The 22,111-nt window shown below is 40.9% G+C and overlaps 1 long non-coding RNA gene across 1 annotated transcript; it reads right to left on the reverse strand.

Moving 5' to 3' along the window:
* Positions 1 to 212: 212 nt before the first annotated feature.
* Positions 213 to 21,114, reverse strand: LOC135982035 (uncharacterized). The gene is made up of 4 exons (XR_010599234.1): positions 21,010 to 21,114; positions 19,107 to 19,313; positions 12,659 to 12,742; positions 213 to 3,067 (listed from the first exon to the last, which is right to left on the reverse strand). It is a non-coding gene; the product is annotated as an uncharacterized LOC135982035 (long non-coding RNA).
* Positions 21,115 to 22,111: the final 997 nt, after the last annotated feature.

Genomic DNA, 22,111 nt, shown 5'->3' on the forward strand with positions numbered 1-22,111 from the left:
ACCGAACTGCGGAGCAGTGAGCGACGAGCACGACGAGCGGTTTCACCAGGACATTGCAACAATGGAGAAACGCTATCAGGGCAAATGGAGCCCATCAATGCTTGCAGACTATTGCTGGACAGTGACAAGAGATGCTCCATTTAATGAATACAAGAGACAAGCCAAGAAGCGCCGAGTAGACACTGAATAGGACTAAACTATGTACATAATAGTTTTTTGCCTTTTGTTTCATAATAAATTTTATTTATATAACCCTTTCGCTGATTTTTAAAGTGTTACATAAACAGGACAGGTGAAATATTATCATGTAAAGCAACCATAAACACATGAAAAGACCTAGGTTTACAATTTATGATTAAAACTCTACTATCTACACAATATACATAGATATAAAATGTAAAAACTTAAATATCTTAGAAACAGTAGCCAATCAGTTGTTTTAATTGTCATATTTGAATTCAGCACATCAAAATACATAATAAATAGCACATTTTATCTCTGAAGCAGACGACTTCTCAAAAATTGTAGACCAGTGTAAGCTATATGGTTGCCATAGTTTTGCAAAGGAGAGTATGGAAAGAGTACAAGAAGGATAGGTAGCAGGAAGCTCTTCTTCTCTGTTTTTTAGCATCATGGCCTGGATTCAGGAAAGCAGTTAAGCACATACTTAACTTGAAAGTGCTTAAGTCCCATTGACTTAAAGTTAATCAGATGCTTAAAGAACGTTTTTCTGAATGAGGGCATATATATATATATATATATATATATATATATATATATATATATATATACACACACACACACACACACAGAGGATCAACTTCTTATATAGTGGAGCCTGTATAATTATTTATCACTCTAAATTTAAATACTAGTGAACTAGGCCTCACACATTTATGAGGTTTCTTCTGAATGTCTTGCTTCATTGTAAATGCTAGAAATAATTAAGTCTACTTTTTCAATCAATGATCTCTGATTTTATTTTGACCAGGTTTTTTCTCTTTTAACTGACTTTTTTGTGTGTTTCAATAGAGCTTCCCTCAGGAGTCTGAAATTATGAGACTGTTATTCCAATTACTGTGTGAACTTAGGTTTCCAAAATTCAAAAAAGTTTGGACTCAGTGGGTTTGACAGGCGATCAAAGACTGGGGGGGGGGGGGGAGTGAAATAACAGCAAGACAAAAATTCCATAAATTTGCAAGGAGGCGTTCTTGCCAGTTTGTTTTTATTAACTGCTATATCGGAAATGAGGTTCAAAGTATTGAAGAGATGGTGGGGGAGAAAGATCAGGTAAATGGATTGCAAAACCACCACAGACAAGTTTAAAACTGATATACTGAAGAACCATGCTTCACATGCCAAAGAACCAATCACTGGAAATCATTACCTAAAATAATAACTAACCAATAATGACCATTTACTTTTTCTAACCATAAAAATACCCCAAGTGAAACAAAGAGAAAGAAAATACATTTAGGCTCACATTCTCAAGTGTTCATAAGAATATCTTTCATTCCAGAATAATTACTAGGTTTCCCCTATAAGATATCTTAATTATTGGAAAATCATATTTGGGAATATTCCTGAACCGCCTCGCAGAAAAGCTACCACATGGTAGTGTCACTGGCAATTATCTGAACAACATTTAAAAGAAAAAACATGGCACCAGAGCTTTTCAGAAGAGAGAAACTATGGATGAAGTCTGTCTTTTTCTTTGGGCTATTTTAATACGGCTTTAGGTCTAGTAATAGTAGTTGGTCATCTAATAACTTCTACAGAAAATGATTACTTTCCAGTGAAATACTCCCTTTAATTTCCCCATAATCAATTCCCTTCCCTCCTCATCACACCTTCAATAACCCTACGTCATGCGCACATTAATCTTTTTCCTCCTACACCCTAGATTTTACATTGGAAATAAGAAGTGGTTATTTTGTTACTCTGATTTATCGTTTTCATCTGAAAAAAGTCCATATGATTTTTCTGTATAGTATAAATAACAAAACGTGTTTTCAGATTGAATAACAAAGTTATAATTCAATCGTGGAGCTTTCCTGCCATTAATAAACCCTCAAGCTGTACCCTTGTGGTTCATGATGTCAGTAGAAGCCCTTGGTTGAATTATAACCATGCAGTCAATCAGGGACCCCATATTATTCACTCAAGGTATTTCTATAAATGACAAGTTACTAATGCCCTGAAATATAAGGCAATACTACAGTACGTAGGATGCTAGTTATAATGAGGACAGTTATATATATATAATTTAATGAGACAGTGGCTTAGGTTTTTTATTATTTTATTTCTTGTGGAAGTAAATCATAAGCTGCACATGAAAAAAGCATATACCATAAGTAACCGGGGTATTATGTTTTTTAAATTTCAAATGCATTTACGATTACTGTTTAGGAAAAAACCCTCTTGTTTGTGTGATTAGCAAATACTTGGTCAGGATTCTGTTAGACACCAGGGTGTAGGCGGTGAGACCTAGTGGCTAGAACGGAGACAGAAGACAGAACCAGAGTCATGGTCAGGAGACAAGCCAATGGTCAAAGCCAGGAGTCAGAACGAACATCGTGGTCAGGAGAAAACCAAAGGTCAGAGCTAGAAACCAGGAGTCAGAACACAGTGGAGTCATGGTCAGGAGACAAACCGATGGTTAGAGTCAGAACAGAACCAGATTCATGGTCAGGAGACAAGCCAGCGATTGGAGGTGGGAGTGAGAGGGTTCGGAAGAAGGTAGAGACTAGGGCTGGAACAGAAATAGGCGCAGGTTGGAGCACGGACCAGTACAAGAAGCAGGTCTGACGCATCTTTGGGCATGGAATACACTGAGAAGCTGCTGTGCTGCTGTTGCTACAAGGCTTCAGTGATGATCTTCTGGCTCTTCTGTCCCATCAGGGCGCACAGTCACTGAGTAAGAGCTTATTGGGCCATGCCAAGCTCATTGGCTTGCCAGGTGATCATACCCAGAGTCAAGCTGAGTTCCTGACAGGTTCAAAATGGACTCAAATTAAGTTTAACTTAGATTTTCACACCCTGTTGGAGGATTGTGGGAATGAGCATCCTGTTTAAAAAAAAGTAAATGAGCAAAATAGATAGGAGTGAAATGACAGTCAGTAACTTAATTTACACTTTTCTGTTGCCTGTGCTTCAAAAGCTCTCACTAGATTTACATGCTATGGGATTGTGAGTTACCTAGTCACCATAAAGGGTGGGGTACACTTTGACACACAATCTATTTGGAATGTCTTTCTATAGCTTTCACCAGATACTGTGTGCCAAATGACATGCACAATACTTAGAAGGGGCAATGTCAGAATTTAGCCAAGATATGGGGGTTGGTCAAACAGTACCACTAATTCATAACTGCTGAAACAATAAGCATGCTATATGCAATATAGTTTTTTCTGACATTGATGCAACAACAAGTGGATGAGATTTTGCTAAAGTACCGAAGTGATTTAGAAGCACAAGTCCCATTAACATTCAATGGGACTTTTGCTCCTAAATCACTCATTGGTACATCTACACAGCCCAAATTTAAAAAAAAAAAACATAGCAGCAAGTCTCAGAGCCAGTGTCAACTGAGTCAGGCTTGCGCTGCAGGGCTAAAAATTATAGTGCAAACATTCAGACTTGGGCTGGAGCCCAAGCTCTGAGACCCTTCGCCCTCATCAGGTTTCACAGCCCGGGCTCCTGCCCAAGTCCAAACATCTATACTGCTATTTTTAGCCCCACAGCCTACACCCTGTGAGCCCAACTCAGTAAACCCAGGTTCAGAGACTCACTACCATTGCAGGGGGAGGAGGGTTCTGTTTGGTTGGTTGGGGGTTATTTTGCTGTGTAGATGTACCCTTAGGTGCTTTTGAAGATTCCACCCAGAATCTTTAACAGTGCATGAAAGTTACAGTAGTAACTTAGGAACTGCATGTTTTTAGAGCGTCATAAAATGGAGGATTCTCTACACCACCACAGAACTCTTACTTTGAAATCAGATTCTAACCTATGAGTCTTCTGATGGAACCATTGCATTCCTAATTACTTAAATAAGCCAGTTATAATAGTTGAACTGATTGTGCAGTATAAGGAAATATTCCAATTAATTTGCCCAGGAAAAAAGTCTTATTCCTTGTGTGGACTTCAGAAATGAAGTCCTTTTCCAGGATAAAATAAAGGAAATAATTAAATTCCTGGGAAAGGTTTGTTGTGAAATCACTGGTTCTCTAGAGCCAGATCGAGCAATAAAGTTTTTCACTGGGATACAAAAGGCCCTAGTAATTTAACAGAGATGCAAACTTTTTTCCAATATTGTTTCAGATTATATCATCCCTCAAGAATCCTCTGTAAATGATCTTCCATGTAAAGGGAAATAGCCCCAAACTAATAGGATACTTGACCCCAACCCAATTATAAATTGTCATACTGTCATAGTATGTGTCGTGGGGGCTATTGCTGCTCATGTTTTTTTTTTTTTTTTAATTTCTCTTTCAAATAAATGCAGTCTTTCCGTCATTTTTACCAAACTTGGGCCAAAAGAATCAATTTTTTATTACAGTTATGGATTCCAAATCCCAAAGACCTGATGTCTCAAGAACTTGTTCCACAACCTATTTCTTAACATTACTTTTCATCCAGGATACCCAGACCCATGGCTGCAGCCAAATCACCATTTCTTGGGGCAAGTCTCTTCTCTCAGAAGCCCCCTACCCTCTCATGTATTTTCATGCACTTTTCTGCATTTGAGAAAATGGTCCCCACAGATTTGGTTGTTTTGCTGTAGTCCTCTTCTGAGGCGCCGCATTTTTTTTTTAAAGATAAAAGCCGAGGGATAACCCCAATCTCACATACACCACACAAATAAAAATGTATGGCAAAAATTCAAGTTGCTGGAAACACCTAACAGGAAAAATACCATGACACTGGGGTGAAGCATTTTACTTGAGGTTAGCACCCTCCCAATCACACTTTCATTTTGATTGATGCACTTAGCTCACATTAACACTGGTAGAAATAATGGGCCAGATCTCCATCAGGCATAAACTGATGTAGCTCCACTGAAGTCATCAGAGCTATTTGCCCCAGCTGAAAATCTGACCTGAAGCGCGCATTTCCAGGCCTTTCAATGACTCTATAAATATTCAGGGAGTTATTGTTTTATTGCTTATGAGTCCTTGTATAGTAGAATCATAGAAGAGTAGGACTGGAAGGGACCTCGAGAGGTCTTCTAGTCCAGTCCCCTGCAGTTAATTGCTTGCTGTTCAATACAATTAGAAACATGGTCAAGGCTGCTTACTAGAAGGGTCCTTTATGAATTACAATATAAAAGTTGCATCTATTATGTGAATTCAAGCACTCATAGATGCCAGTGTGTATAATGTTAACTACAACTGATTCAGGATTGGTATTAAAAATGATTGATTGTGACCAGAGTCATTGTGTCATGTAATTCTTTCATTTGAATGTATAATTCCATATCCTGGCTTGTATACTAACAGTTTTAAACTGGCTCTATTTGCTTATTTGCTTCTGGTAGTGGTTATAATGTGCTAAGCACTTTGCAAACATAAAAGAATATGTGGTCTCTGCCCCAAAGAGTTTACAGTCTAAAACAGTCTAGTTTACAAGCTAAAAAGCGACTTTTGTTTTATAGTCATTAGACTGAGGGAACTTGAGTTTTGATCATCTTTGTTTGTCAAAATCAAGAATTAACTATTATACTTATCATTTTTGCCACTGCCAGCTGTGGAAATCTGTCCTCTTCTCCAAGATTTACAGGGTGCTGGGAATTTCATGATCATCAGGAAAGGTACCAAGTATGTGAATTCTTACAACTGCAAAAATGTTAGTTTACAAATACCAACATTTGCAGACTGGTATATTACAGCAATGGGGGCAAGGCTTTAGTGAAGTTCATAGATTCCCAGGCCAGAAGGACTACTCTGATCTTCTAGTCTGACCTCCTGTATAACACAGGCCATAGAACTTCCTCAAAATAATTCCTAGAGCACAGCTTTTAGTAGATCATCCAACTATGATTTTAAAATTGTCAGTGATGGAGAACCCACCACAACCCTGGGTAAATTGTTCCAATGATTAATTACTCTCATTGTTAAAAATTTACACCTTATTTCCATTCTGAATTTATCTGGCTTCAAGTTCAAACCATGTAGGTTTGTTCTCCATGTAGGCACTTACCGACGGTAATCAAGTCATTCCTTAACCTTCTCTTTGTTTAGCTAACTAGATTGAGCGCCTTGAGTCTATCACTATATAAGACACGTCACCCTCCCTTTCCTGCATGTAACTCCCCAAAAGCCCTGTTCGTATCTGTGCAGCTACTTGTGCTCATGTAGCTTGTGTGCCAGAAGATGTGGCTAAGCAATAGGAATTTTTGCTACCCACCAGCCACTGCTAGCTCTGCCGCTGGGCTATTTGAAATTAGCCCCATCTAGCTCTAAAATGAATGGTCTGAACCCACACTATGCAGTAGGATACTGACAGTGGAAACAGCACTGTCAAAGACTTTGGGAGTCGGGACCATACAGTTTTAGCTGCAACAGCATGAGGTAGGAACAACAGAGACAAGAACTAAGCTGGTAAATATAGAACACACTACAATTTTACCTGTGTACACAAAAAAAGACTTTGCTCCAGTTGCTGACAGAGTGCCCCTCTAAGTCCCTACTAACTGGCCACCATTGTGCATTCATAGAATCATAGAATCATAGAATATCAGAGTTGGAAGGGACCTCAAGAGGTCATCTAGTCCAACCCCCTGCTCAAAGCAGGACCAATTCCACATACCGCGGCTCAAAAGTAAATTGCTTTGCTAGAACTGAGTTCAGATGATCACATTAAAGTGTATGGTATCTTGTGGCTAAACTGGTAGCAGTTTCAATCTCTTGCACTGGAAGATTCAAGTCCTGCTGCATTTGCCTCATCAGAGACTCATTATTACATTCGATTTTACAGAGAGCGCAATATCGAGAGCTCTGAATCCCCAGATAAAAATTAACTGATATGTTTTTTTATCTGCCTGCTTCTTTTCAGTTCTATTCTTCCTTTAGATCTAAAAGAGACTATCTGAAAAGATCAAGGAATGTCCCATTGGCCCCGTGCAACTTCCCCTCTCTCACTGAAGCCCATCAGAGCTTAACTGACAGTAGTACAACTGTTAACAGCTGTAGATATGAGTGTGGAGGGCAGGAGGAGATGGCTGCCTGACCTCTGTCACTGCACAGCAAGAATGTAATTTACAATGTGTTGCAACAACAACATAGCCTGTGAGCAGGCATCCGTGCGCTGGAAACGAGAGCACATCTCGGTACAAATACAGAGAGGTGGAATGTAGAACAACACAGCCCTCCTTGCCCTGCGCCTGAGCCGACTAGCGGTTCATTACTTTAATCCTTCACCTTCTCTGGATTCCCTGTTAAAAATACGCCTTCCCAGTGGGACTGATCCGATTAGTACATGCACTCCACACTCTTTATAACACCAAGGGGAGCCAAGTAATCTGAGTGTTATAAACAGATGGTTTTTGATTTGGATAAATAGAAGGAAAATAAGTGGAGCCAAAGTACAACGGTGACGATTTTACCCGGCCTGTCTTCTCAAGCCTCTGAAGTCAGAAATGGTTGTTTTCGCTAAGAAACTATGGCAACTATAGGAGACAACTCAAGCTGGCCTGCTTGAAGGCAACCAGGTCATTATCTCTCACTGATGCAGAAGATAATGTGCACTGTGTTGTAGCAGTCCCAGAGAGTGTGCTGTAGAACTAGAAACTAGAAAGCCTGATTCTCATTTACCCTAAGGCAAACGGCCTGAAAGTCAGTTACACCCATTTTAAGGCCGCTTTACAAGGCCAGAGTGGTGTAAGGGGGTCTTTAGTTTAGCTGAGAATCAGGCCCTAGACAGTAAAGTTACAAAGTTATTTTCCTATCCACTGAAGGAAGTTTGTTTCTTTGGTAAGTTCTAAACAAAAGACGCAAACAATTTATTTTTCACCCTATGCAGCTATGGAAATGTTCACATTTGAGGAAACAGAAGGTGGGCCCTGTAGTTAAAGATCAAAAGGTAAATTCAGTTTCCTGTGCCTTACTCTCAACCTGAACATTAACTCAATTAACACTCAACATGCTTAGCCCTGCTGAAAATCAGACCCTTTTTGTTTAGATGCCTACATATGGATTCAGGGACCTAACTTTAGCATTCTAGTTTGATTATTTTGGCCTAACTTCTCTGTGTCCTTAACCTCTCTCTGTTTCATCACCTGGTAAGTGGGGAGAACTCTATTTATCTACTCCTCAGGATGGACTCTGAGGATCAACTAGCTAATTTCTATACAGTGCTATGAAAATAGAAATCGCTATAAAAAGATCATTATTAAGGGGATCCCTGCAGAAGTCACCAGTGCCCAGAGGAGAACAATCATTTCCCTACCCCAGTAAACTCACTGTGCTCTGCTGCCTTCCACATGACCCCCTGGACTGCAGACCAAGACAAAGTACCGCAGGCTTGGCTTGATGAGAGCAGCCGAGGCACAGCTAGGGGCGGAATTTATATCGTTTCTTGCTTTTTCACTTGGCTGAAAGATGGCAAACCCTAGCGTTAACCGGAATGGAGCTATTATGTGCATTATGTATACTGAAAGCCCAGTATTTACTCCACTGGCCTCAATGGTAGCTGAAGGGACGTAGAACCTTCCGGAAACAGGCACTAAATCTATTTTGTCTACGGAAGTTGCATTTAGCTTTGGAAAAGCCCCAGCTGAGTTTGGAAAGAGTTTACAAGTTCACAGACTGCACCTGTAGGTATAGTATGTAGCACTCTGTGTAAAAGTCTGTTTCTTGTAGTATTCCCTGCAAATGCAAGCTCATGTCCTGTAGTAGAACTGAAGCACTGGATATTGAATATTGCTAGGAATGGTAGCCACAGCTGCACCCAATCTCTATTGTACTTCATATTGGCTCATTTTACCTACAAGAACCTACCAAAGCATTGACATAAAACACTTGGGCAAACTCAAATCAGATATTTATGTATGATCTCATGTTGTTGTGCCAGAGCCTAAAATAAGCACATTCTTGACCTTGTCTGTAAACCAGTCCTTCACTGACTGGTATACACAGTTCAAATAGCTTGAGGCACTAGTACCTATATTTTGCAGACTTACTGTATCTTGTATTGCAGCAGTGCTTACACTGTCTGTGTGTCATTTATTCATAGCAGTACTAGTTACAACTATATCTTCAAAGGGCTTTACCACTATAAACTAATGCTCAATATCCATCAGTTAGCTAAGGAAGTCCTAGTATTATTATGGCTATTTTAAAGATGTGGGAAAGGAAGTCAGAGGTTAAGGACAACATTTTCAAACGTGGCTAGCCAAAGTTATAGAATTAAAGACATCTCTACAATCTGTCACTGCAACAGAAATAATAATAAATGTGTAATTAGTTATTAGAGCTAGTTGGAAAATTTTCAACAAAACTGCTTCCATCAAAAAATGCCAGGTTGTTAAACAGAAATGTTTTGTGGAAATGTATCAGTTTCAATGAGAATTTTGTTAGGAAGATTTCCTAAGCTCCAGGATGGAATGTCTGGTCAGAAAGAGACAGCAACACTTTCCAAAGTTACCAATAGCCTGGTGATTAGGGCACTTGGCTGGGAGAGTGAGGTTCAAATCCCTGCTCCAAATCAAAGTCCTAACCACTGGCCTGTTGGTTTGAAGGTGGGTTGATTTCTCTCATGTGTTTCTGCAAAAAAATTTGAAAGGCTCCATTTATACTCTGTATTAGAACAAAAAACAAATTTCAAAACCTCAACGTTTTTCACCAAACAGAAATCTTGTTTTCAGGCCAGCCCTATTAGTTATATACCTTTGGACACTCATGTTTGGAAATTTTGACCTAGTTCCAGAGGGCATCAGTACCAGAGATGAAATAAGTACTCCAAAATTCCTGACACCCAGTCCTGAGTGAAACATGAGCTGAACCAATTTTAACAACTCAGACACCTGACATAGGAGTGGCACAGTCCCTTATGGATGTGGAGTGAGTGCCTAAAACCCCCTCTCTACCCAATGCTGGAAACTGTAACATTTTTTACCTTTTTTCCCAGAACTTCTTCCCTAAGGTTGGTAGTCCTGTGACTGACATTAATGTAGCACAGAGCTCAGAGTGACCAAATGGTGCTGTGACAGCGTTGTTGTCTCCAAGAAGCAATGCCTCCATGGTTGACAACATAGCACACGGGATTGCATTCCTGGGCATAATTTGAGGTGATGGAGCTTTTAGAGCATTTATTTTATCATTTCACATCACTAAACTTGGCTTGGGTCGAGCAACTTACTGACACTACCAGTTTCACTAGCACATGACACTACCCATTTCTGACACTTACTGACACTACCAGTTTCACTAGCACATGAAGCCTGGCATACACCCCTGGCACAGACATATGGAGTATGAATGAGTGACTGCGTTACTTGGCAAAAGACAATTTTTTTCTGAAAAATGAGCAATCTGAGGGCTTCATATAAAGTACTTTTTCACTGAAGAAAGGTAAAAGAAACACAGCTTTTGAGTGGCCAACCATGTTTCCTAGATCCATCTCACATGTAGCCCTATTCCCATCTTGCTAACCACAAGTTCTGAAAGCTCCGCCACCTCCCCTTCGTTGGAAATGTAAGAACATGTCATATATATGAATGATAAAGCTTTCAAAATGGACTGTTGGCTTGAAGAGGGAGAGGGGAGCCAGTGGTTTGTTCTTTGATACTTCCCATAATGAGCATTTGATTAAATTGTTCTTGGCGTCTCCCTCCTGCTCCTCCCAGCAAATAGCCTCTCTCTGAAAATGTCTAACATTCCTAATATCAAAAATCGGCACTTTCAAACCTTCGTTCAAGGTCATACTTTTCTGCCTAATCAGGCCAGTCACAAATAGGGGAGGATGATGAAGAAGTGGCAATGAGGGTTTTATGGTCATTCTATCTTTCTGCATGTAGGCCTTCTCTCATAGCATCTACAGTAACGATTCTGGATCCATTCATCTCTGATGTAATGTCACATCAGGCAGAGGCAATAGGGTTGCCAGGCATCAGTGGTGCTGCGGGATTAAGGCAGGCTAGTTCCTACCTGTCCTGGCACCGCGTTGTGCCCCAGAAGCGGCCAGGAGGTCTGGCTCCTAGGCCGGGGGATCACAGGCTCCACATGCTGCCCCTGGCCTAAGCACCAGTTCTGCACTCCCATTGGCTGGGAACTACAGCCAATGGGAGCTGGGGGGGCGGTGCCAGTGGGTGAGAGCAGCGCGCAGATCCTCCTGCCCCCCCAGCCCCCGCCTAGGAGCCAGACCTGCTAGCCGCTTCTGGGGCACAGCTGGTGCCAGGACAGGCAGGGAGCCTGCCTTAGCCCCGCTGCACTGCTGACCAGGCCAAACCCACACCCCAACCCCCTGCCCCAGCCCTGAGACCCCCCAAACCAAGAGCCCCCTCTTGCACCCCAAACCCCTCATCCCCAGCCCCACCCCACAGCCCGCACCCCCAGCCCTGAGCCCTCATCCCCTCCCACACCCCAACCCCCTGCCTCAACCCGCAGCTCCCTCCCGCCCTCCGAATCCCTCAGCCCCACCCCGCAGCCTGAAGCCCCCTCCCACACCCTGAACCCCTCATTTCTGGCCCCACCCCAGAGCCCGCACCCCAATCCCATCTCCCAGTCCAGTGAAAATGAGGGAGGGTGGGGGAGAGAGAGGGGAATGTAGTGAGTGAGGGACGGGGCCTCAGGGAAGGAGCTGGAAACGGCTGGGGACTCAGGGAAGGGGTTGGGCTAGGGTGTTCAGTTTTGTGCAATTAGAAAGTTGGCAACCCTAAGAGGCGATGCATGGGGGGGTATGCAGGGTCATTTGCCCCCCCCCCCCCCCCATATGCTGCCTGGCTTGTATTGAGCATGCTCACACAGACTGAACACACTCAGTAACACTGCTGAAGCTGGCTGCCCTCCCTCTGCCCCCCCCACTTTTGGCAGACACAGGTCATCCCTGACATCAGGGATGAATTTAGCTGTTTAAAACATATAGGGCCAGATCCTCACTGCAGATGCATACACTCAGCTCCTATTCCTCAGTTCAGCACAGCATTTAAGCATGTGCCTAAGCTTAGCTTGTAGGTAAGCACTTTTCTGAATAGAGACAGACTGCTGATTTGGGGCCCTATTGAGTTGCGTGGGAATTGTGCACATGTAAATGTAGGAATGATCAGTCTCACTGTATTTTACACAGCATTTATAACAGAAGCATTTGTAAATCACTGAATAAAGACTTCCAGAGAACCTGGGCTTTGTAAATATAAAAACAGTTTGTGTGTTTTCAAGGACACGGTATCCTAGATGTTCTGAGCCAAACACAGCCCTGCTGTAAACAATCTCAACTCAGCTGAAGTCAGTTGTTTACACTAGGTATGATTTTGGCACTCTGTTTATGTGCATACGTGGGCTATATAGATAAAATGCCTTTGAAGGGAAAGAGGTTTACTACTCCTGTGCATCATATGTGCCCAAGGACAGAGGCAGAGGTACTTTTACTACTGGGGTGGGCAGCACCACTGGACTGTCTTTATTGTGATACATCTTATGACCAACTCAAAGAAGACACTGACCTGTTGCTCTCTTTCTGGTTTAAATTTAACATCTCTTTCTTGAAAAAGAACATTAGTCCCCAGGGATATTCACCTTTATCAATTCTAAAAAGACAAAAAGCACAGAAAGTAACAGTGAGTTAAATAGACTGACCTGCATGACACACTTTTCCAAAAAGGGGAGATGGCAGCTGGAGAGCGACAGAGAGAAGAAACGTACTGAATACTGTCATATGCTGGAACTAAGCTCAAACCTGTAAATCAGTCTAAGATACCCTTGGCTGAATTTAAACGTATTCAAAACCGTTCTCTAGGATGGGTTCTAGATGCATGCTATATCAAGCCTGTCTTCACTAATGGCAGTTGCCACGTCAGTGAATGTAGCATTAGCTATTATGCACTTTTACTGTTAATTAACTCTGCGGTAAAGATAACTCATCTCCTTTTCCTTCTGAACTGTATCAAGACTGAACAGTGAAAGGACAAAGAAAGAATAATTGCTCAAGGATCTGGTGTGATGTTTTCTCCTGAACAAACATACAATTAGGCTGTCTTAGCCTCCCAATATAGCAATAAACACCATTTTGCAAACTCATTTGCAGGCAAAAGTCACTGAAAGGAGAGGAATTCTACTCTGCAAGACAATTGCCCTGTCATTTAGCCAAAGCAGCAGTTCCACTAATTTAAGCCATCAAAAATCCTTCGTTACTTTCCTCTAACTCAAATGAGATTGAAATAAAGTCTATACATTCAAATCATTGAATAAATCAGCTAATAAAAATACATTTGTGACTGGTCATAAAAAAGAATGTAATTGGTCACACTTTAGAAACTACTTTTACATACACAGTATGGGGGAACAAGGTCTCAATAATATTGACTCTACTAACACTTCTACACTTTTCTTCCTCTCTAGTTATGCCAGTCAACACCACCTAGAAACTGTAACTTCCAGTGTGTATTTCTTTAGTTTAACTGACAGTGGGGTAAGGTTATGATTGGAAACAGTGAATTTCTCATATTCTACCACTCCACAATATACTGCCCTAACGTTGCAACGGGTCCACATGTGCAGAGCTCTTTACGCTTTTTATAAATCTGGGTTTATAAAGTTAGGAGAGTACGCCATTTTTTTAAAGGCTAAAATGATGTGAATTGTGAAATTTGGTCATTTCATATTTCACTGATTTTTTTAAATTCTCTTGGCATGAATTATGGGTGAAATTCTGGCTCTACCGAAGTCAATGGCAAGACCCTCACTGATTTCAGTGAGGCAAGGATTTCACCCTGTGTGCCTGCTCCTGCACCACTGAAGTTGATAGGCGCTGCCCCATTGCCTTCTGGGAGTGCTGGATCAAGCCATATAGTAATAATAGGATGACTCAATGTGAGGAACTCAAACTAAAGCAGGAAGAGTTTAGAGAAGGTTTTCCGTGTTTCCAACAATTATACTGATGTATATAATCCAGAACCATTGTTAGTTAGGTTGATTGCAGTGGTTCTCAAGGAACCTGGTCAGGGATCAGGGCCCACTTGTATTACTCATCGTACAAACAAGTAACACAAGTAAAGTGTCTCCCCAGGAGAACTCACAATCTAGGACTTGGACAATGCACACAGGTATCACAGTTCTCAATCACTGTAAAACTATTGATTTATTTATCTGGATAGGTATTTTCTTATTTAGTGACAAACCAGGACATTTGATATTTTCACCATTGCAAAGCCATGGTATTTTCACATCTTTGTCAGTGATTTACATGAGACCCTCTCACAATAGAGACTAGACTACATCGACCTCATTAATTTCCTTCCGTAACATATAGTACATGCACGTGACAATTGTTTTTGCTAACTTTGTTCCCTTGGTATAACTATGGCCCTTGGCAAGCACACTAGTTAAGATGCCTATCTACCCCTTATTTAAAGAGGTTCTTCCTTTACTTACAACTGATATTACATGTCTCAAGAATATATTGATGAACAGAATATAGTCACTATGCTACTATTAGAAGACAGAGGGACAGATTCTGCTCTCACCTGCACCAGTGAAAATCCAGAGTAACTGCACTGGCTTCTCTGTGTAAGAGAGAGCAGAATTTGGCCCAGGGAGTGTAAAACCTTCAATAGCAACCTATAGAACTATTCCTTCACACAGCAAGATAGGAATTGCCATACTTGATCAGACCAGTGGTCCACCTAATGCTTGATCCTATCTCCAACAGTGCCTAATTCCAACTGCTTCAGAGGAAGGTGTAAGAACCCCCTGCAGCAAACAGGGAAACATTCTAGCCCCCATTAAATAGAAGTTATTGCATGCCCTGAAGCATGAGAGTCAGTATTTCTTCCAAAGCTCTTGTTTTTTATCCTTACCATAGCAACTTTGGAGATTCTTTCTGCCAGTGCTATAAAAGGAAGATTTTAATTTGAGGATGTACATAGTAAAAACAACAATATTAATTTTAAATAATTAAATCATGCTTTTACAGCACTTTGCATTTTCAAAATGCTCAAACATTAACTAGTTAAGAGCCAATCCTCCCTTCCTTTATACCCAGTTGACGTCTATGGAAGGTTTGTGTGCACAAATAACTAACAGTCCTACATTATTAATCATTCAGCAACTGCTGTAAAAACAAATCCGCTAGGCTTTTATGTGCATATGCATTTGTGGAGTTTTCAAGATACATGCACCTGATACAAGGAGTTTCTAAAATAGACCAGGGTGTTGATCTAAAATTAGAATCCAGTCTTGAGTCTGCCCCACCATTGGCTGAATCCAGCTTTATAACATTAGCTATAATACAAATCAAGATAGACTCCAGACTGCAGAAACCACCTTCCATGGGCTGTGGAATTCTCAGGGGGGAAGACGACAGTAAGAGACAGCCAAGAAAAAGGCCAGAGGTGCTACAATCTTGTTATTCCTGTTATTATATTATTTGACAGCACCCAAAAATGTGCTAGTCACTTCACCATGCCACTAAGGTGACGTGGCCTCTGCTCTGAAGAGCTTGCAGTCTAACTTCAGTGAGAGACACAGGTCTGCTTGTGGCATCATTTCTGACAGGCATTGCCCCCTCCCATTCAGAAACCAACAAGGAACCCATTGAAAAGTTAATACAGCCCTAATGTCCTGATCCTGCTTCAGAATCTGCTAGCCTGGACCCCTGTGCTGAATCATGGCCTTCTGTTGCATTAGCTTTTCTGCAGAGCCCTCCCTTTTAGGGAGTCTCAGGAGCAGCTGGGGACAGGAGACTCCCTGTCAGAACGGCTCTGGCAAAGCCATGCGGTCAGGAGGCAGGGTCCCAGACCAGTGCAGAAGCACAAGGCCTTCATACAGATGGCAATGGCCTCCAACTGATCTTGGGGACCCACAGGAGATTCCACCCCTCCAACGGAATGATCTGGGAAAACTCCAAAGAGGAAACCTAACAGTCTTCCTCCTTGCTGACTTCTGCTTATGACATCCCCCTCCCCGTAAGAGGCAACAATCTGGATCTAGAGATCACGTAGTCTAGTGTTTAAAGCATTGAACTAGGAGTCAGAAGACCTGCATTCAATTCTTGGCTTTACCACTGACCTGGCATGTGACCAAGTCATACACCTCTCTGAACCCTCCCACCCTTTGTCTGTTGTGGCTATTTAGATTGTAAATTTTCCAGGACAGGGACTATTTCTCACAATAGGAGTAAACTTTGCCCAGCACAATGTGGTTTCAATTTCAGTAGAGGCTTCCAGGCGTTATTTGCAATACCAAATTATTAATAATGTGGGCCAAAACCTAAATCCTGTAGTCGGTGCAAGTTTTCCTGATAATATACTATTTTAGCCATCATCAATATGAAGCTATTTCTGGAGTGAAATCCTGCATCTGTCTAATACTGCACAGCAATACTACATAATAATGCTACTAAAAAATGCAAACAATATATTGGAGTTTCTGCAATGATCTTCTTAGTTTAAGAACCACATCAAGTCAGTCTGAGATGGAGTCAGGAGGTGCAGTAAAAAAATACAGCAATAGCGACCAGATCTCTCCTCTAAAATAAAGCATTGATATTTTATACTATGGAAGTCAATCCTGGAAAATAAGAGAATTTGTCTAGGTAAGGAACAATTTAGTAGTTTAATTATGAGCCCTTTAATGTCTTTTCATAATCAGTTAATAAATACCTTAACAATAAAATTGAATTTAAGCTTTTAATAGGCTGTGTTGGCTTGAACCTAAACAAAAGAATTAGCAGCTCCAGGCATTGTGCAATAACTGCTCACTGCTTGGTGCCAGGAGAAACAAAGCATTTCAAGTACATTTTTTGTACCTCACTATAATAAACGCTTGTAATATTCCCCAATTTCTGGAGTGTAAGATGCAGATCTTATTTATCACAGTATGTGACACATCTGGCACATGGATCAGGAAACAACTGTTTTACTTCATTTCTGTCATCACCTTCCAACAGATTTCTTTCACATTCCAATTTGGACGAGAGGACTTAGACTTTCTCTCCATAAGTTCTCCATTAACAGTTTCACAGCAACGAGCACTATTGGTTCTTTCTCCTTCCACAGCAATTAGTTACACTGAGCTGCATATTTTGACTTTAATTACAGTGAACATGTGAAATCGTTGGTATTTACTTATATCTATTAGCAACGTCTTTGTCACATACAGAGTGCTGGGGTGGTTTCTGATTATCATTACCTCTACTTAGCTATGCTTTCAAACGGTGTTTCGGCTTGGACATGGACTGCTAGCTTCCACTGCCTCCTGTCACTTTTATTAACATGTGTTTTATTTACAGTAGGTCTTTTGTTATGTCACAAAGCATGTTTTGCAGCTGAAGAGAACAGTTTGTCTTCTGCATTAACGGTGGCGGGCATATCAAACTCGCCGAGACTTGAGCTTTGCAAGCTGTATGAACAGCTACGCACTAATAAAGTTTGAAAAGCTTGAATTACATTGTAACTCACAAAATTTTTCAAATTAAAAAGTCATATTTAGAGGTCTCCCGTGGATTGTGATTTTATTTACTTTAATCCCCTCTTGTGGCCAATTAGGTAGACACCCCTCTGCACATGCATACGGCAGGACAAAAAAAGTGTAAGCCTAGTTTTAAAAGAGTAGTATATCATTCAGCCATGGACAAAAATTATTTTCCCTGCTGCAGCCCTGAAAATAACATGACTGTTAGAAATCAATAAAACTGTATGCAAGAGTATGTATTTTATTTTTCTAGGCTGTATCTTAATTTCTCTTTGTTTTTACTGCAGCGTTCAGTAAAGTTTCATTAACATATACTATTTCAGACTATATAATAAGCACAAATCCTCCAGCCTGCTGCTTTTATTCTTAACCCCAGAAGCAAGGAGATGTCCTGGAAAGAAACTCTGTGGACACTTAATTGAAATGCACCACATTTATGTAACATGTATGCACAGTGTGGGCCAAATGCCCCTTTCATTTACACTAGCGCAACCTCATTGACTTCCGCAGGGTTGCCCTGGTATAAGAGGAAAATGTGTGTGTGCACAGCTATAATTCACATCACCCCAAGTAACACATTTGTTGCAAAAACTGTTGGCAGCGAGTCTTATTTCTCACTGCTGTTCTTTTAATCAAAAGTCCAAAGTTTGTCTCCTGCTTGTCTAGTGGCAGACACCAAGTGTACCATATGAAAAAGGAGTTAATAAAATACATGCTGGAAATATAAAAGAAGGTCAGAGGTGATGTTTTGGTAGTGAGGCCTTCTGCAACTGTAGAAAACAAAAGCTCAAAATGTTACAGCTGTCTATAGCAATGGGCAAATAACCAAAAAACCTGCTGCCTGATTCCTGCTTTCACTAACAGATAGTGTTAAGAGATCAAAATAATAATCTCTTAGAGCCTGAGCCTTCAAATACTTACACACAAGTACCTTTACTGAAGGTAGTAAAGGTACCCATGTGCACAAATGTTTGCAGGTTTGAGCCTTTACTGCTCTGCTAAACCAGCTGCCACATTCCACCTCAGAAGTGGCTGCATTCCTGTGGCTGCTGAAGTGATTCATGTGTGCATGCAAGTGTGTAGTTTTGCAAACCACTTTGGGGCACATTTGGCATTAAGTGTATGATATTGTAAGAACTGGGGGTGGGGAGGGGAAGTTGTTTACATATAAAGGAAAAAAAGTCCATATGTATATATACACACAAGTCTATGAAATCCAGCAGATCTGTTATATTTTCAGGATGTGCATCTTTCTGAATTAACCCAAAATAACTGCATTGGCCACTATGCTCAGTTACACTGGTCTAAACCAGCCCTTAGAATAACATAACAAGAGAAGAATGGGAGCCAACAAAATCAGCCTCGAATGGATAAGTCATCTTTATACCACATAAACCAGATTAGGATAAAAAAAGAAGCTCATATTAAAAAAAAAAAAAAAAAACAAGTGAATTTCATGCTTGTGAAAAGTGCCAGACTCACAGATCTGGAGCCTGAAGTCTTTTCTCCATAGGCACAGCATGGGCATTGGCAGTTCAGTCCACTCCACACTGCCTTGCCAGTGAGCTTCCATCCTGACCGTGAAGGAATGATGTCTAGGAAGTGAGAAAAGTCTCCATGTCCATTCAGCAACAACAAATAGTGGAATTCTTGAAACCAGAAATATTCCATATCAAAAGCAAAGTCGTACTGAAAACACATTAAAAAACATGTTGAGTATAAAAGTAATTTATGACAATTTAATATAATACAAAGTGAAATACTGTAATAATTAAAAATACTTTGACGTATTTAAAAATCTAAGTGCATGTAGTGTCTCTCTCTCTCTCTCTCTCACACACACACACACACACGTCATAGGCCCCAGTACCTCTTCTCCCTGGGCCTGATCCAAAGTCAGCGGAGAGACTCCCATCAGTCTCAATGGATGTTGGATCAGGTTCCATATCTACGGGCACAGGAGATCCTGCACCCAAGGAAGGAATTTGTGGAGATCCATCTCTGTAATATGTTCTAATTTCCCTCTGACCCCACAGAAACTGCTTCATGGGGTGATAGCTGGGTACCAGCATAGTGGAATTGAGCAAGGGAAGCAGGGGAACCCAAATGGGTTCCTCCTGACCATGCAATCCAAAAACCCAAACTGTAGGATAAAGTAGTGTAACTGGCTGTTCAGGGTCTGTTACACAGCCCCGTGTGTGCCTGATCCACAGAGGACAGGGGTTTGCTACAGCCTCCAGCTACAGAGCCAGGCTGGTGAGCTCAGGTGAACATTCAACTCTAAAGGCCCCCAGTTCAATCCCCATTGTGTGGGTCAAGATAGCAGCCATCACAGTGACACAAATTAATAAATCCTAGTGAATTTAATAAGGATTAAATGAATGAGGCCTCTGAAGGGAATCTATATAATTTAAGAAAATGATATTCAATCTATAGGTTTTTTGAACCATGCTATAGAATTCCATAGCAAGAATATAATTTTAACTTTATAAGATGGTTCCAAAAACCCTGAGTTCTCATTATCTAATACATTCTATAGGACTTTCCCATATGAAGTGTCCATAGGAAGGACAGACTGAGGCCCCAATTTCTGAAATTCCAAGGACAGCTGTCAAAGCAATAGCAGAAGCTGGTGGAGTCAGGCAATCGAGCAAATGCCCCTATCTCTTGTGGATCTCCCAGAATCTGCAGATCTCAAAGTATCTATAAGTTAAGGAAGCAGAACTCTAGAGCTTTTTCTGTGGGGAAAGCAATCAATGGCTCCCCTCCCACAGAAGAATAAGCAGGAAACTCTGCATGCTGAAATTAACTGAGCTTCCTCTCCCCTACGTGTGTTATTCCCCTATAGGGGAGAATGGGGCCTTTTATACCTCCATGCCTCTGGGCTCATTGAATAATGAGGGGAACACATTTATTGGTACAAGGTTCAGTGTTTATTGATGCTACCCATTTTTCACCAGTTTTAAGACTCTGTGGGGAAGGCACGTTGACTTCGGAAAACACATTGTATAACCAATTTGTTTCAAGATTTACACAGTAGAACACGTTCAACTATTAACTCGTAAATAAAAGGCACTGATAAGTACTAAGCCTGCCTTAAGATATTATAGTCACATCCTCAGCTATCAGATTTATAAGCAAATCACCAGCTCTGCTGCATGTTTACACACACAGGCACACATGCAAATGTGCTTTTTAGCTGGCAGGCTAACAGCAGATGCAGCATTTGAAATTATGGGTCCTGAATGGTTGATGGGCAGAGGTTAGCCCAGCTTAGCACAACGGAATGAATAAAAGCAAGAATTCATTTCTACTGATAAAAAACTAAACATCCTCACACCTCATCCTCTCAGATAAAGATTTTTATAAACGTCAAATGACTTGCCTTGATTGCTCTTTAGAAAGATCTTTTCGTTAACATTTCCAAACGTTAAAAGCCTCCTGAAATTACTGTCTCTGTGCTGCATGTTATTTCAGTCAGCTCCCCACTGCAGGGCAGCCAACCTCACCTCTTGAACAGACACACTCCCTCTTGTGGATGAATGCTGGCCCTTGACTGTTTCCAAGAAAGAACCAGAGCACATGGGCAGCGGGAGTAAAATCCACTGATGATATATTGAAATCATTAGGGCTGAGTAGGCCTAAATATGGTCTCAAAAGACAAAAAATGAAAATAGACCATGCAGGCAACAAATGAATTAGGATATTTTGCAGGCAACCTTCCTGTTATAAAACATTAAGGAGTTATCTTGCTGAGTACGAGACATCTAATCTTTTAGACAAGTAGCAGGCCATTGCTGTACATTATAGTGTAGATACCAGAGCCCACATACAACAGTGAATTTTATGGCTTTTTCTTGAGGCCAGGCACAGGGGGTTCTTTTGATGAGGCATGTGAAATATTAAACAATGGCAAAATCCTACATCCGGTATTGATTTAACAATGGCTGGCCTGGCAAACATTATTAGCATATATAATGCTTTAGAGATTGATTGTTTACTTTCATTTTCCTTTTCCCTGACAGCACCCTATTGGCAATAGCATAGCAGCTGTTCAAATTTTGTTAGTTTGTATATTTCACCAGAAAGAAACCCTCTTAATACTGGGACAAGTGAATAAAAATGTTCAGTTTCAGATTAGGGCTAAGAAACAGGCAACCTGTAAATGAAGGTCAGTAAATCTATCTCCCTGAAGATGATAAAGTACCTCCCATCTTTTATGACAGCACACTTAGATCAAACACTTTTCATGCCAAGATAGAAGCCCACAGAGATGAGCTATCATTGCAGCTATGCATTTGCTATCTGGTATTGATGTGTTACTTAATTTATTGATTCACAGAAGGATGTCTCAACCTGGTACTGTACAAGCTGTTTTCTAGAACTCTGAACAAGAAATCTTAGAAACAAAGGGGTTTGGGGTCATTTTTTTAAATATTTCTGAAAAAAAGGCACACCTCTCATACTCCAGGTGCTTCTGTCATAGA

This window comes from Chrysemys picta, chromosome 3 (assembly GCF_011386835.1).
Source record: "Chrysemys picta bellii isolate R12L10 chromosome 3, ASM1138683v2, whole genome shotgun sequence".
Lineage (NCBI taxonomy): Eukaryota > Metazoa > Chordata > Testudines > Emydidae > Chrysemys > Chrysemys picta.